An 18,480-nucleotide genomic window follows, 5' to 3' on the forward strand; every position below is an offset into this window, starting at 1 on the left:
TAAACTTGTAACCAAATAAACCCCCTTTATAAAAGCCAATCCATTTCTAGTATTTTGCATAATGGCAGCATTAGCAAACCAAAACACCGTTTATCTATCTATATTTTTCTATTTCAAGGATCTAATTTTCCTATATATCTGGACCACAGTGGGAACTGGGAAGCTAATATAAATCACTCCAAATCTTAACATATGGATTAAGGACCAGATAAAAAAAGATATCCTTAATATTGATGTTAAATATGGAAAACATATACAATTTATAAGCAATATACTAAAACAAAGGGAAGATATATAATCAAAATTTTGGAAAGTAATATATAGTAAATGTAAATTCATCATTATTACTAACAGATGTGTAAAATATTATTTGGTGTTTTTTGTTAAGAGTAGGGCTTTACTTATTTATTTTACTGGATAAGGAAAACCATATATGAAAAGGTCTTCATAGGTTTACTGATTACCTCAGACTCCAAAATCTTATGTTATTTTAATCAAATTATATATTAATCAAGGAATTATTGAATACTTAATATATACCAGGCACTAGGGATATACTGATCAATAAGACACCATCCTTAGTTTCATACAGCTAATCTTTCCTTTTCTTTCTTTTTTTTTCTTTGTATTTTTTTTCTTTATAATTTCTTCTTCAGATTTTGGTATTTGGGCTATGGTTCTTTCTCTATTTATTGGAAGAGGTGTTTTTTTTTAAGATTTATACCATTTTTTCTTTAAAATGAGCCTACCACACAGTTTTTATTATAGTGATTTTTATACTTTGATTGACTAACTGATGAATCTAATCCCATTTCATAATTTTCTATGTTATCCAAGTAATGCATGCATATTTGCATTTTACAAATTATATAATTATAGAATAAATAGTAAACTATAATAGACAGTGCCAAATAGCATCAATGTGTCCATAAAAACATATTGATATTTTCATTGGAATTTAATTCATAGAGGGACATATTTCTGAATATCAAATTGTCCTGTCTACCTATAAGGGATTATTTTTATTGATTCAGGTCAGCTTTTATTCCTTTAAAAGGTGTTTATAAAGTTTTACACATTTTTTGTTACGTATATCTAAGTAGTCCATCATTATTGTTTCCATCATAAATGGCATTCTCTCTATTATCATGTCTTCTAACTGATTACTGCTTTCTGTTTGAAAGACATTGATCTAAGTATAGTAATTTTATACTGATATTTACTAAATTGTTTTATTGCTTTACTTAATTCTGCATAGATTTTCTTGGTTTTTAAAGGTACACAATCATACAATGAAATTGTCTGCAAATCAAAAACTTCTCCTACTCCTCCTTCTACTCCTCCACCTTCTTCCTCCTCATTGTCATTCTCACACCTATACGTATTGCCAGTTCTTATGCCTCTCAATTATTTTACTTATTTAAGACACCGTTCAGAGGTCTAAAGCCCCGGTAAACACCTGACTACTATCACATAAGAGACTGCAAATGAGAACTGTCCACCTGAACAGGTCAATTCATAGAATTGTGAAAGATTCAAATAAATTGTTGCTTTAAGCTGGTAAGTTTGGGATTTTTAAAATATATTTTAAAATATAAGTAGCAATAATTTGGGATGTAATGTTAAAACACAGCTTGCAAAAATTTTTCATTAGCTACATTTGTTTTACCTAATTTAAATTATTCAAATATGCTAATACACACATTAATATATGTACAATGTCATAATATATTACACAATAGAACACATGAATATATTGTAATAATGATATATTAATTATCTAATATCATATTTGAATGTATATACATTTCTGTGTGTGCATATTCAATTTCAATACAGAAACTGAATTAGAAATATATAATCAAAAAGTTTATTTTAATTTATGAAAATATTAATTTATCTAAAATAAAGTATCTGTTCTTAAGATTCATGCCAGATGAGATCAAACACGTTTTCAAACTTCAAATCTTTAACATTATATACTAAAGCAATATTACAAATTTTATGAGACAACAATCTACCATGAAAATTCTGTCACTTTTGGTGTTGTTTAATTTACCTTAAGCTTAGTCCAAAAACAATCAATCATACAGCAATGTTACAAAGAATTTATTGTCTAAAATTGCAATTAAAAGGAATGAATATAAATATGATACATAGATCAATAGATAAGGATGGATGATAGATAGATGATAACTAGCTAGCTAGCTAGATAAAGTAGATCGATAGATAGATAAGTAGATAGATTTATGTTTACTTTAGAGAAAGAATAAAGATAGTTCTATTGGTAAATTATTATAAATAGTGGCAAAGAGCCAAAATATATGGTAATTTATGTAACTGAATATTCATGAAACTTTTAAAATACATTTTATAAAGGAAATAGGATGAACCTGTCTTAAACATTGTTTATATTTGAATTTCCCCACTGCCTTGAAATAAATATCAATTTCAAATTGTTCTCATGGTTTTAATAATAAAATGTTTTTACCCAAATAGTGAAGAGTACCACCTAGTCTGTATTAGATAAAATTTGTGAAAATAAATGCTGTTGTTAAAACTCATTTAACAGATTCAATTGCATACTTGCTATTTCATCAGCTAGATTAAAAACATTTGGTTTGATAGCACCTTCATTTTTTTGAGATACTATCTAACAAATAGAGTCATACAATACTAGCAATGCTTGCTCTTTATTGAAATGACTCTTCTATCATTAATATTTAATCAATTAATTAATGTGGCTTAGTAATAAAATCAAGAATCATAACAGTGGCGCACTAGAGCATTATATTTTAGCTCTCAACAATAAAATTATTAATAAGCAGGGATGTTTGCACATATTAAAGTGAAGTAACAGCACAATTTTTCAGGCACATCACTAAATAAGCCATGAAGGCAAATCAAATTTTGCAGTTTGAATTCTTCAATAGCCTTTTCAGTCTAACAAGTAAGTCCCTTACTGTGAGAGAAGAATCATTTAGTATTGGTTAGTACATGATGCTACGATGCTGTGCTAAGACAAGGAAAGGTAAAATTAAAGTAAGTTATGAAACTTGAAAATTAATTTTGTCTTTAAACTGTTAATGTTGAATTTACATAAGCAAATCAGATTAGTCAAGAAATTTAACGTTATGTTAAACCTTACAACACTTTTACTATGGTAACAGTATTCATGATAATATATTGTAACTATACTGTGACAACATACATCAAAGTTTATTTTCACTTATGTACTAATTTAGTTGAACCTCTGATAAGATGATTTCTAAGAGTCTAGTTAGGCAATTGTATTAGAGTTCTCCAGAGAAATAGAACAAACTGGATATATATAAGGAGATTTGTTATGAGGAATTGGTTCATGTGACCATGGAAGCTTGCAAGTCCGAACTCTCCATGACAGGCCACAAGTTAGAAACCCTCAAGATAATGTTGAAGTCCTTAGTCTGAATACCCCAGAGAAGCTGCTGACTGGAAAGTCCAGCAAGAGTCAATAAAGAAGTTGAGGCAGAAATTCTTCTGACCTTTGAAACCATCAATTCTGGCTTTTAAGACTTCCAACTGATTAGGTGAGAAGAGTACCCACATTGCTGAGGGCAATCACCTTTATTGATTGTAGATGCAATAACTGATGTATATAAAATCAACTATTATAGATGCAAAGCGCATCTGTGAAAAGCACTCATAGTAACAAACAAGCCAGTACTTGACCAAACAACTGGACATCCATTAACTAGCCAATCTGACACATGAAATTAACCATCACAGGCAAAAAGTTAAGATACATTAAAAATAAATACAAAAGTACCTTCTAATAAAATTCATGCTTGATGATTAATTGTATATTATTCAAAGCACTGTTAACAGAGGAATACATTTATAATGAGAGTTGATTATATCTGACTTCTTAAACTTTAGGTATTATAATATCCACTGAGGTATATAATCATATTATATATATATGTATATGTATGTGTTTATATGTATTTGTATATTTGTGACCAATGAGATATGGAGATCATGGATAGATAGACTAATGTAACTCCTACAGTTAGTGTGAGAGCAAGCTAACAAATATCTAAGTGTGCTATGAAATAAGGGATTTATTATAGGAATTTGACCTTATGTAATTACGTGAGATATTAGAGAAGATATTCTAAAATGGCTTGGTTAGAACATCAGAGAAAAGTCACCCAACCAGAACTTCGATTGGGATCTGAGGAGGAAGTCTAGGGAAGGCTGTTGCCTCTGCATCTGGTGATGAGCTTGACATGGCATTAGAGCAGCATGGCTGACAGTTGGAAATGCTGGGTATGAACTCAGGGAGAGAAATGGGAAATAGAAACTTGCAAAGCCAAACTGGACCCACAAGTACAAACTGGACATGGGTCTCTCTTACTAGCTCTATCCTCCATGATACAAGTAACCTGCAGGCAAAACTGGTGTCTCTCAACACAGTGCTCACAGGAATCTACTTGAGGACTTAGAGAAACTGAGAGAAGAGCACTGATGGGAGCTAGAGGAGCTTCAGTCCTGCCTGCTGTCCACACCAATAAAATAAGCTAGAAGATCAGGGACAACATGCATGAGCTGCAGTGATGCCTGATTCCCTACACTGACTTTAAAGCAGAATGGCAGCAGCTTCACTTTCACATTTGGAACCTTTCTCAAATTGCTCTGTGATCAACTCTAAAGTGGGACCATTAAGGGAAGGAAATTCTGTAAATGTTGATACAATACAAAGCCAACAGAGTCCACTCATTGTCAGCTTGATATAATACTTCTTGCAACCATATCTAAATTCCAAATAAGGGTAATGGCAAAATCATACTTCTGCCTAATATGAAGTTACTATCTTTGTATAAGCAGAAAGATCCTAATATTCTCATTATCTGAGGCTCTGGAGTTATATTTGTCACTTCATTTGTCTGTGAGTAATGGTCATTCTTCATCTAGCAAAGCCACATTGGCCTGTGATATCCTGTAACTTTAATAACGAAGTTAAAGGTTATACAATATCAACACACTGCATGTTAGATGGAAAGGAAATAGGATAAAGGAAAAGAAAATTTGATGAGTGTATGCCTAAATATATTATTAGCAAAAAAAAAAAAAGAAGTAATATCCATAACTATTACAGTCTTCATTTCTGCAATTTTTTTTTTCTGGCCGCAGCTGGTTTTATAGCTTCCTTTATCATTACCTGTTCCAATTTCCTTTTGCCCACAGCAAGGTATTAGAACCATCATGGTTACTTGTCTGGTGTTCTGACCCCAATTTTTATTCCTGAACGGTTTGGGCCATCATCAGTCTCCCTGTATTGAGTTATTTTAATTTTTTGTTAACTTTTATTGCAGGTCATGGGAATACTAAGAACCATTCCTGGGGATTCCCTGCATTACAGATATACTGTTTCTTTCCGACATTGTATAGTAGTTACCTGAGTTCCCTTTTAAAGTCAGAATCAGTCATCCTAGACATTACAATAAACTTATGTTTTACAAGTGGTTTCACTGGCACAAGGAGTCCAAAGTGGTTGGGTAGAAATCTCACATTCTAGTTTAATGGTCTCACTCCTGATTTCCCTGAATGAAGATTTTCTCCTTTGGGAACCAACAATTCTAGATTGCCATAGCCCAAAGTTGAGTTGATTGCCAAGGCCATAGTAAGCCTGCTTTTGCCATATTTAGGAGACAATATCTTAATTTTCCAAAGCTGTTGGTTATAAAAACATTCATGAAAAGATAGTCCTGACAAAACCACAGTCAATTCCTTACTCACAAGACATTCAGAAATGTGAAAAATATATATAGAGTAATCTCCTAACAATATGCCCCTCTCATTTCTATATCATTTGGCTCCTGGTAAATTTTCACAAATGTATGCCACTATATTGGCCTCTTTGATTAACCTGACTGACAAAAGCTGCAGCCAAAATGATTCAATTTATATCATATGGCAAGTAGTTTAAACTAATGTCAAAAGGATGCTAATCAGCAGTGCAAGGCCAAGTTGCAGTGTTGATCTCAACCATACTTCTTGGGTCTTAGTCCCAAACAGCTATATAACTCTCACATAGCATCAGGGTCTACTTTAGAAATCCAGGTGGATTCCTCCTTAAATTTCTGCATTGACCTTGCCACTTGTCCCAAGGCACTAGCCGAGTTACAGCAGGAAGTATTAGCAATTTCCCAGATTCTACCTTGACTCACAAGGAACAAGACTAGGACAATTCTTTCATCCATAATAACCCTGGCCAGTGAGCTGAAGCTGACGTCAATGACCTCCAAGGTTGAAGTGATAACAAAGATCACTCTGGAAATGTCAGGGACACATTACATAAAATCTTTTCTACTTTCAAGACCTCCATTCTAGGTGTAACTGTCTAAAAGATGCACATAAATATCCATACAGGAAATTCCTCTGCGTTGCCACAGGTTGCCTCATGTTGAAGAGATCTCTTTTGCCAACTAAGGGTTACATGATCTACTGATGTTGCTTACTTAAACAATTGAAAAGTGTCTTATGATAACCCCTAATGTGTAAGTCATCATATTTTCAGAAGGAAGTTGATGCCTGACTCCCACACAATAATTATAGTCCTGAGAGTGTATAAGGTAGCCCTTAAAAGAAAGTGTTATTTAAAATTGTTGTGAGTCCCCTAATGGGAAGAGCAGTAATTGAGAGGCATAGCTTGTCATTGCCTCCCAGCTGGCTGGTAGCCTTGGGACTTCAAGCTCAGTTTGAGTAATTGAGTCTAGTCTTTGTTCTTTGAAGGACTGCATAAGGGCATCCACCATGCAAACAACTAGATGGTATCCTTCTGACTCACAGAAGGTTTGAACAATGTCTACAGGAATAGTAACTTGAAGGTATTCAAAGATACTTGCAGGTGTTTATGTTGGAAGCATCCAAAGTGGGGTCCTTCCCAGCTGTTTCCGATAGTCTCCCAGGTAAAGATAAAGGAAATGGTAAACAAATCCTGGTGAGAGTTGTCTGGCTGGCAGTTAAATTCAAGGCTTTGCAACATTTAATAGAGCTGAATCAGGGTGTTTTCATTCATGAAGAAGATTCCAGGGGCTGTTCTAAAAGACCAAGATTATTTTTGAACCCCCTATCTTCAGGTTCTATGGTGTTTCCTTCCTAGGTGCTGAGGTTGTTGGTTTCTCTAAATTGCCACAAAATTCATATTTTCCATTAATGTATTCCCAGAAACGATTTTTCTCCCATCTATCTCACTCACACCCAGACCTTTAATTTGGAAAGGTCAGGTATAAGAGGGCGGAAAGCATTTTTTACAAAACTTACAGGGACCCATTAAATCCTACAATTTATCCCACTTAGACCACTGTAGTAGCACTATTCCAAAGTGTACTCAACTAAGTGGTCAATATACTTATGATCAGGACCATGTCAATCCAAAAAGAGACTCGAGGTGACTGAATCAGTGTTGAGTTTGAGTCCCCTAGACCTTCTTTGGCCATGTTGACACCTTGAGTTTATAACAACTAGGGTGGCCTGGAGTTGTTAATAGGAGAAAGAAAGAAACATCATCTTGCCCAAGAATGGTCTGTGCATCTTTTTGTCCCATACATTAACAAAGAGGTGACCAAGAAGGGTGATCCCTTTTTGTGGACTGCCACATAACAATTGCCAGTATGTCTTTCTAAAGTATGTAGGCCAAGAGAAGATGATGGAGATAGAGCCAAGATGATTTTAGTTTGTTTTTTGAAATCTAACACTCAGTTATGACAACTGACTATGGGTGGTAGGAGGCATGGAAATTCCAGTAAATACCTTCACAATCAGCCCATTGTTATATGGTATCTGCAATAAAAGACACACCATTATTGCACTGACAATGATCAGGAAAGCTGAACACATAATACAGATTTGTTTCAAGGATTGCAATGATGTGGCAAGAGTCAGATAATTGGACTGTAAGAGCAACTCTGATTTATGAATAATATGTCTGGATACATGATTTTGTTTAAAAAGAATATTCTTCTGATAAAACAAGAGAGAACAAAAGACATGTTTTGAGGAATGAGGGAGATATGTGCATGTAGACTTCTCTGCAAAGGAGAAACAATTGATAAAACATCTCCTTTTAGCAGTATGACCTGTCATATTTCAGAGACTTGGTTAGAAATTAGTTTCAAATAGGTTATCAAAATTTTGCCTTACAATATTTCAGTGGCTAAGGATACAAATAAATCATTATATTAAATTTAATCATTTTCTGTCATATATTCAAGGATTATATTAAAAATATTTTACAATTAGTACTGATCTGCACAGACTACTAAAAATGGATGCAATGATTAATCAGATTGGACGTCAGCTATGAACAACCAGTCAGTGGTACTGGTGTGTACTGGGTTAAATGAAATCAGAATGGCAAGACAAGTACTCATTTACGTAGAAACAGACATTTAGAAATTTGCAGTGATGATTTGCTTCACTGATGAATCTTAAAAAATTACTCAGATGGAAACTATTTTTAGAATCCCACAAAGTATTCATGGCAAAATGTCATTGGGATGATGCACTTAATAGTGCTGAAATTTAGGAGCTTGATGACACAGGAAAATAACATTTCAGGTGATATTTTAATTTTTGCTAATGATATAATATGACTAGAGCATGGTTTCTTTTCAGATCCTTTTTATCGTGTTTCAGATTCTGGTTGATTAGCACAAGTGTCTGACTGGAAATTGGGTATGTGTGTGTGCATGAATTTACAACAAAAGAGAGTTATTGGATGCATTCTAATCACAACTTTCATACTGATATAATATCAGCATAATGAAAATGTATTTCAACAAAGAAAATATGAAAAAATAAAATGGCAAGTATTTTCAATTTTGACTTCAAAATGAATCAGCTTGAAAAGAATTCATGATAGAGATGAAAAAGGGCTTTATTACAGTCCTTTGCCTTTAAAATATTTTGCAAATATGTATCAGAATGATAATAGGTGTGATAGCATGCAAAAATCAGATATTTACTATCACTTGGTTTGAAAAACTGTTTTTTATTAAATAGCACAACAGTAATGTTAGAATGTTATCTAACATTAATCATATCTTAAAATATTTTTAATCAGATTCAGAGTGAAAGATGTTGGATTATGCTACTCTGGCTCTGGCAGTCATTAAACAGTAAATAATACTAAAATGTGTGTATGTAAGCCACAGAGTTCTTGTCCACAAAGAGCAGGTAAATTCAAATAACCATCAAAAGCATTCAGGGAGCAAGTATAAGAAATTACAAAAAGCACCTTGAATATTTTAACGTAAATAATTTTGGTTTTGCCATTGTGAGTCAAGTAGACTTTAAAACTGTGTGATAAAAGTAGTATGATCTTTCTAATTTATAGATATATGTATATTATTACTGTCATAGCCAGAAACATGTGCTTAGATGTTTGATCATAGGTGTTTTTAACTAAGTAAAATGGAGTCCACATCCTTATCTGTTAAGTTTAGAATTACAGGACATTTTCTTATAACTGTTTTATTTAATTGGTTTCCATTTATGTCCTTAAACAAATTAAAGTATTTAATAGTTTCAGAATGTTAAATATTCCTCATTTGAAAATATTTTTCCACAAATGCCTGATAAATAAATTTCCTGTAATTAATAGTGAGAAGCAGGTCCGATGAAAACTGCAAATAAGATTTAATGTTGTGAAATAATAACTGTGAATTGAGTTCTAATGCTTGTCCTAGACCAGTGAGGTAGCCATATGACCTTGAGAAAAATCACTTAATAGATATCTTTCCAATGTTCATTACTTGTAACATGAGGGAATGTACCATTTATATCTAAATTTATATTCTTTTTCATTCTAAATTATGAAGGGATGTGAAATGCTTAAAAATTTCTTTACAGTTACAGTTTAAATATTTTAGGATATTTTGGCACCAGTTCAATTCCCTACTCTGGGAAAATAACTTTGCACCATGTAAAAGTAGGGAGTCAAGAAGAATGGGGCTAATTCCACCTCCCATCTACCCAACTAATCTCTTTTATCCTTTGTGTATAAAGGAGTGTCCAATGGAGCTCCATATCAGGGAATCAGACATGATTTTTCCACCTGATTAAAGCTTCTCAGCCCCTAAATTAGTTATAAAGATGATCACTTCATTCTTAGGGAATGTTGTACTATTTAACTGCCATTGAATTCCACCAACCAGATATGCCTAAGTTATTTTAGAGCAACTGGTCTTCTGGGGTTCTACCAAAATATTTCTGCCTTGAAGTTTCTCTGAGTATGTGGAACAAATTTGTTTTGAGATTACTTTTTTAATCATCTGACTTTTATAAACCATGAAAGCAGTCACCTATCCTGACCCATGTGTTCCCTATCCACAAATAACCTCTATGGTCAATTAATATTACTGACCTTGATTAGCCCCTGTGATAGCCACCAGTTCTAAAACTTATGTATACTGATTTTTGACCAGGCAGCAGTTTCCTTTCCTGAGGTCCTATTATTGGAGGCTCATCACTTCATGCTTAAAATTATTCAATGTCAGTCTTCTTAACTACAAGATGTAAACTCCCAGAAGGAAGTAGATTCTCTTCCTTATGCATGCTCCTCCAACAGCACCTGTCATAGTTGGGTGCTCTGTAAACATTTATGGAATGAATGAATCACTGCTGGGGAAGAAGCAATAATAATCTACCCCTTACATATGGTCTACATTTTCCTTTGGGTGGTTAATATTCATAATATTTTGTTTTAATTATTGCTGCTGTTTTTTTTTGTGTGTGTGTATGCTTCATTACTGATATCATAAAACAGAAATGAGAGTAGACCAAAAGCTTTGGAAAATCCTTTATTTTTCAGATACCACTAGGCACAATTACAGAGATTTAATATATTCTAATTCAATAACTGACCATTGTTATCTATTAAACTGTGATTTAAATTGCTGCAACATGCATTACATACATGAGCTCCTTTCAATCTCACAACTCCTATAATATAGATAGTATCCCCTTTGACTTAATAAATGATATTCAAATCTGTGTATATTTAGTCATGATTACCAATGATCTTTTGAAAATTTTAATGTATTTATTTGTTTCATTTACATAAACATTTTATATTTGTCATAATTGTCCAAAAAATATACTTATATTTGATGATCATCTGCATATAAGGAATTATATTTTTGCACTGGAGAAATTGATAAAAAATTAGTACATAACATGAGTGAGTGTATAAGCATGAGGGATTCCAGAAGATTATTAACAATTGTGTATTTCAACATACATACTTAGGAGATAATCAAGACCCACAAATTATGGTAGCAGAAGCGGGCAAAAGGCAAATATATTCAAATAATTTATTCTTTCCAGTATTCCGCAATCACAATTTTTGCTAAAATGTCATATTTTCCAAGTTGTTGTGTTCATCTGTGACAGCAGTTTGAGACCACTTTCTATTTTTAAAGGGTTCAGACTAAAAAGAACTTTGCCCAAATCTGTATCATATGCCAACATCTTCAACTGAACTTGTGAAGGAAACAAAACTTGTGCTGCCTTAGTGGGGAAGGCAGCAAGGGGAGCGCCCCAAGTTCAAGTAGCTGAGGGCATCCTTGTTCTTTGTCGATGTGCTACTGTGGCCAGCATCAGAGGCTTGATCCTCTTGTGGCCCAATTAACTGTGCATTGTTCCATAGCTGCTGGTGGTGCAATTCATTTCATTCTTTTTAGGATGATACTTTTACAAAGATTTTTTTTTTTTTTTTTTTGGTTTGTTCATCTCTCTTATAGAGAGTTTTTGGTTTCAAGAGGAAATTGTATTTAGAATTAACTGCTTTTATATTAAAGGGATACCATAGAAGTATTAATCAGTGACAGAAGGAAGACTGAGTATTTTAGAAGTCGAAATTTTGTAATATGTGAAATTAGACATAGAGATTTGAAGAGGCAGTTCTCCATCTTCTGTGTTGTTACCATAACATCTCTGAAAGATCTGCTCTCAAATGGTGTGTGTGTGAAGAAATGAAAATGTTCATTTTCAACCATGAACACCAGACACCAATATGTCTGCCCACAAAAGACTGCATCAAAGATAATGGCATTTTGGGGGACACAATACATTCAAATTGGCACAGATGGTGTTGGGGAAAAAACATAATCAATATGACTGGAGTCTATGTTAACAGTAACATTGTAATATGCTCCCGTTAAATGTAACAAAGGCAACATACCAAAGCTAAATATCTATGAGATGGAGATATAAGGGAGGGGTAAGGGAATCTTGTTAATCGTGCTGTTGTCTGACCTTATAGTTGTATTGTATTTTATTGTGTTTCATTTTTATTTTTTCTTTTATCTTTTTTGTTCTTTTTTTTAATAAAAAAAATTTTTTTTTGAGTAATGAATATATTCAAGTGCTGATTGTGGTGATGAATGCACAACTATATGATGATACTGTGAACAACTGATTGTACACTGTGTACATAGGGATACAAGTGCTGGAGAAAATGTGGAGAGAGGGATGTACCTATTCACTGTTGGTTGGGAAGTACAATGGTGAAGCCTATCTGGAGGACAGTGTGGTGGTTCCACAAGAAGATAAGTATGTGGGTGCCATAAGGTCCTGCAACCTCATTATTGGGTATATACTTGGAAGATCTGAGAGCAGGGGCATGAATGGACACATTTATGGTGGCAGTATTTGCGATTTACAGCGGATAGAGGTGGACTAAGGGTACATCGACTGATGAACAGAATGGTGAACTGTGGTGTATGCATACGATAGGAAATTGAGTAACTGCAAGAAGGAATGAAGTTGTGAGAAATGCAACTAGGTGAATGGATTTTGAGGACAGCATTTTGAGTGAAGTATGCCAGAAACAAAAAGACAAACATTATGATGCCTCACTAATAAGGACTAACTATAATTTGTAAACTCTGAGAATTGAATCTTAGAGCACAGATTATCAGGGGAATGCTTATTATAAAGGTCTCTAGATTTCAAGCTCTTACAGCAGTTACATCTATTACTGAGTTGTAATGGTCATCTCTAAATTCTGAGATGCTGAGTTCTTTGAGTATAACCTGGTCTATCTCTGAATCTTTGAGTATCTGTGTGACACTTGAAACTCAGAGCTAGAGCTCAGAAGCTATGAATGTTAGTATTACCCCACATGGCAACTGTCAAAAAAGCTGAAAAAGAGTTCAGACTTCAATTAGAGATATGAATGAAGTGGATCTGGTTAGGACTAAGGCAAATCAAGCCAAGGGGTAAAGGACAATATTGACTGTGTTTTAAAACTTAAACTTCTGTGTGAGACCCAGGGAAGAGATGTTTATTTGGTGCAGGATCTATATCTTTGGTAGCATACTAAATAATTTAACTTGTATGGTCAGTTTATTCAAACACCATAATTACATGAAAGTTTGAATAGGAAGTGAGAACTTGTGGGTTCATACAGGTTAGGGTGAAATCCCAATACATCCCAAAGTAATTTCGGCAGAGAATAAAAATGTATTTGCAGGGCCCCCCGAGGAACCGGGGGGAAATGCAGAAATGTTGGACCTCCCCACCTGGATTATTACTGATATTCTCACAAATATTGAGGACTGCCAGTTTGGTGCGCTGAACCCTTGACCTGGGGGCTTTCCCTTATGAAGCTTGTTAGTACAAAGGAGAACCTAAGCCTACTTACAACTTTGCCTAAGTGCCTCCCCCAGAGAACCTCTTTGTTGCTTAGATGTGGCCTTTCTCTCTCTAAGCCCATGTGGCAGGTAAACTCACTTCCCTCCCCTCTACATGGGACATGACTCCCTGGGGTGTAAATCCTCCTGGCAACGTGGGACATGACTCCCTGGGGTGTAAATCCTCCTGGAAATGTGGGACATGACTCCCAGGGATGAACCTGGACCCGGCATCGTGGGATTGAGAAAATCTTCTTGACCAAAAGTAAGAAGCAAAATGAAACAAAATAAAGTTTCAGTGGCTGAGAGATTTCAAATGGAGAGCATTCTCATGTGCTATAAAGATATCCTTTTGTAGCTTTTAGTGTGTTGGAATGGCTAGAGGGAAATATCTGAAGCTGTCGACTGCAACCCAGTAGCCTTGATTCTTGAAGACGATTGTATGACTATGAAGTTTACACAGTGTGACTGTATGATTGTGAAAACCTTGTGGCTCACACTCCCTTTATCCAGTATATGAACAGACGAGTAGAAAAATGGGGACAAAAATTAAATGAAAAACAGGGTGGGATGGGGGGGATGGAATGTTTTAGGTATTCTTTTTAACTTTTATTTTGTTATTTTTGGGAGTGAGGAAAATGTTCAAAAATTGATTGTGGTGATGAATGCACAACTCTGTGATGGCACTGTGAACAACTGATTGTACACTGTGGATGATTATAGTTATGTGAATATATCTCAATAAAACTGTATTTAAAAGAAAAAACTAAACTTGTTATTTAAGAGGAAAATAATTGGAGAAAAATGAAAAGCATATTAAAATACTATTTCAAAAATGTTATATAGGAAAATAAAGACTATATATCTCCACATAACGGAAATTTACATTCTGGAAAATTAGACATTATCTCAAAATGTTTAAGTTGCTTCGAAAATACATATTTGACTTTTTTCCTAAAATTCCAATGGATTGATTGGTATCATATGAGTAAACACATTGATATCATGGTGTTATTGTGAGGATCTTATAAAATACATTTTAAATTAAAAATGGGATCTCTTTCAATGGCAGGATTATAAAATCTCTATGATTTCCATACTATTAAACATCAAGGACAAAGTATTAAAAAGCATGATTTATCCATGTGATTTATAGAGGCACAGGAATCCCATTTTATTATTAATCTGTTAATGCCAATCTTCATTAATACAGATTCTGTAAGTCTAATCTTATAAATAGTAGATCTGTGGCAAACATTCCATGATGGTTTCATATCTTTAAAATTGCAATTCAACCATTTTTATTTTCTTCATTAAATTAAGAGATGATCATAAAAATTAATAGCAATGTTAGACTATCTGTTCTACATTTTTTAAAATACCAGGCAGCATATTTAAAAAAAAATCAAAATACAAATTTAAATTAGGCATAATTCAAACAGTTTTTCTGCAGTACTTCTGGTAGATGATACTTCATGCAGTAAAGAGTGAGCATCTAATTTCCATATTCTTTTATAAAGTTAAAAGAGGTCTGCTATAAAGAGTACATGTAATCAATATGAATGCAGCTATAAAAGTTACTACACATGGCACCCTGCAATTTAATTCTTTCTTCATAATTACTGCTGCTACTAGTCTTACATTTAGAGTGTACATCAGTTATGAATGCTTTGGTGCCAAACAAAAAAACTCTATTTTATTATGATTTTAACCAAACAGATAATTTCTGAAATCAACATTTCAAAAAAATGTTTCTTCTTAAGAAGAAAACAAATTTGTGCTAATTTTTTTTAATTTTTTTAACAGAAAAAAATAGACATTTCTTCTTTTATAAAGAGAAAACATAGATTTAGCTGGGAGAAACATGGAAATCAGTGATAAATACTTTTAAAATTCAAATTAGTAAAAAGTACTATAGAAACAACAACAACAAAAAAAACGCATTTTGGGGAAAAAAAGAACCTGATATTCCTGAAAGTAGCCAGCACATGCAAATAGGTTCACTTTTACATCAGTCACTTGTAATAGGCTGTTTCTGCAATGAATTACCACAGTGGATCACCTGGTCTTACATATGGTCAAAAGAAATATTTACTACTTAATGGTTTTCTAAACATTGTCTTCATAAATCAGCACTTGGCTACAGTTCTATAAGGAAATAAACATAAAATATTGAACACAAACCCTATGCCAGACATTTTGCTAACAATCTTTACAAATGTATAAGGTAGATACTATTGTAATCCAAATATTATGCAAGAATATATGACAGATCAAATAAGACTCTCAAAGTTACACAGAGTGGGAAAAATTGGAAAGCAGTAATACAAACTCAGGCAGTCTAATTTACGGGATCCACCCATTGAACCCATGGCTTTTTAGTCATATTTATGTTATGTACTCTATCCTAAAATTCTAAAAACAAATGTCATTTGAGACCATATCCACTTTAAATTTATTCAGACAGATCATTATTCAACATAGAAAAGAGGAATTTTTTTCAGAAAGGAAAAAAAGCATTCAAAAATCAACCAGTATTTATTGTGCTCCCTACTGTGTGCTTTAAAGGCACAAGACTTTCTAGCTTTTAAAATAATAATCTCAGTTGCTATTAGAGCTTTAAGAGAAGTAGTTATAATAACTATCAGTATTATGGTTTATCAATATTTTGTAAAATAAAGAACAGTATACATTAAGCCTACCTTTAAAATATAGTTATTAAACTGTATTTATTAATTCTTATTATATTTTATTCATCAAACTTGAAAAAAAATCCCACTTCTCTGGGAATTGAACCCCCTTCCCCACTTTAGCGCTAACCTTCTTTTATCTTAAATATGCATTCTGATCATTGTTTCAGGATGTCTACTCCACCTTTAAATATTTTTTAAACCATTATATAACCCCAATGGAGCTAGTACGTTCATTATTTCTTAACTAGGTACTCTTAAACCTTTGACTTTTTTTTTTTAATAATAAATTTTATTTTGAAATAAGTTCAATCTTACAGGAACAGTTGTAAAAACAGTACAAACCCCATACATAGAACTCCATCATACCCCGACCCCCCTCCCCCAATACCCTGATCCATCACCTTTAAGATCCTGTCACACCACTGTCTCTTTCTTTCCCTCCCTCTCTCCCTCCCTAACATCCATCATCTATTGCTCTGTCCTCTGAACATATGAGAGCAAGCTGCACACATCCTTGAACAAACAATATAATTCACATATACCTTTCCCATGAACAAGAACATTATTTTATGCAATCTCATTAAACGCAGCTAAGAAGTTCAAGAAATTCAACATTGATATGAAGCTTACATTCTATATTTCCTTTTTTATTTTTTTTCTTGTGTCCCATCTGTGTCCCTTTGAGCCTCCTTTCCTCTGACCTCAGATCCCATCCAGGATCATCCTTGGCACTTAACTGTCATCTATTTAGACTGCCTTATTTTTTTTTTTTCAATTGTGGAAAGATATATATAGTCTAACACCTCTCCCTAGCATTCCCTTAGTGGGATTAATCACATTTAGAATGTTGCAATGCTATCACCTTCTGACCATCCATTTCTAGAAGTTTCCTTTCACCCCAAACCAAAACCCCTACTCTCATTTCTTAACTCCCCATTGCCCCTTCCCCCACTTCTTGGAACCCCTACTCTATTTTTCATCTCTTTGGTCATATTCTCTGATACTTTCTTTGTGTTTACCATGGGGCTTAAATTTAACCTCTTAAATCTGTAACAATCTTGTTTTTCTTTGATACCAACTTAACTTCAATAGGACACATAAACTGTGTTCCTATACTCCTCCATTCCCCCACCTTTATGTAGTTCTTGTCAAGAATTACATATTTTACATTGAGTCCAAAACCACCGATTTATCATTACAGTTTATGTATTTTAGATCCTGTAGGAAGTAAATAGTGGAGTTATAAATCAACAATACAGTAGTATTGGTCTTTATATTTACCATGTGATCCTTACTGGAAATCTTTATTTCTTCATGTGGTTTCAGTCAATTGTTTAGCGTCCCTTCCTTTCAACCTGCTTAAGACTGATCTACTGGTGATGAAGTTCCTCAGCTTTTGATTGTCCAGGAATGTTTTCATCTCCCTCTCAATTTTTATCCTTCAGGTGTTTGTGAATTTTCCAAGTCTCTGATGGTTATTGACTTCTATTTGTATTCCATTGTGGTCAGAGAATGTGCTTTGAACAAATTCATTTTTTTATTTTTTATTTTATTGAGACTTGTTTTTATGTCCCCACATACAGTCCATTCTGGAGAAAGATCCGTGATCACTAGTGAAGAACGTGTGTCCCAGTGACCTAGGATGTAATATTCTGTATATGTCTGTTAAAAGTCTCTATATCTCTCTCTCATTTCTTTGTTTCTCTGTTGGTAGGGCTCGCTTTAGGATCTGAAGTAGAGCAGGTCTTTTATTAGCAAATTCTCTCAGCATTTGTTTGTCTGTGAAAAATGTAAGCTCTCCCTCAAATTTGAAGGAGAGTTTTGCAGGATAAAGTATTCTTGGTTGGAAATTTTCCTCTCTCAGAATTTTCAATATGTCATGCCACTGCCTTCTCACCTCCATGGTAGTCATTACTTAGTCTTATGTTGTTTCCTTTGTATGTGGTGAATTGCTTTTCTCTTGCTGCTTTCAGAACTTGCTCCTTCTCTTCAGTATTTGATGGTCTGATCAGAATATGTCTTGGAGTGGGTTTGTTTGAATTTATTCTATTTGGAGTTTGCTGGGCATTTATGCTTTGTGTATTTATATTGTGCAGAAGGTTTGG

This window comes from Choloepus didactylus, chromosome 12 (assembly GCF_015220235.1).
Source record: "Choloepus didactylus isolate mChoDid1 chromosome 12, mChoDid1.pri, whole genome shotgun sequence".
In the NCBI taxonomy this organism is placed as follows: domain Eukaryota; kingdom Metazoa; phylum Chordata; class Mammalia; order Pilosa; family Megalonychidae; genus Choloepus; species Choloepus didactylus.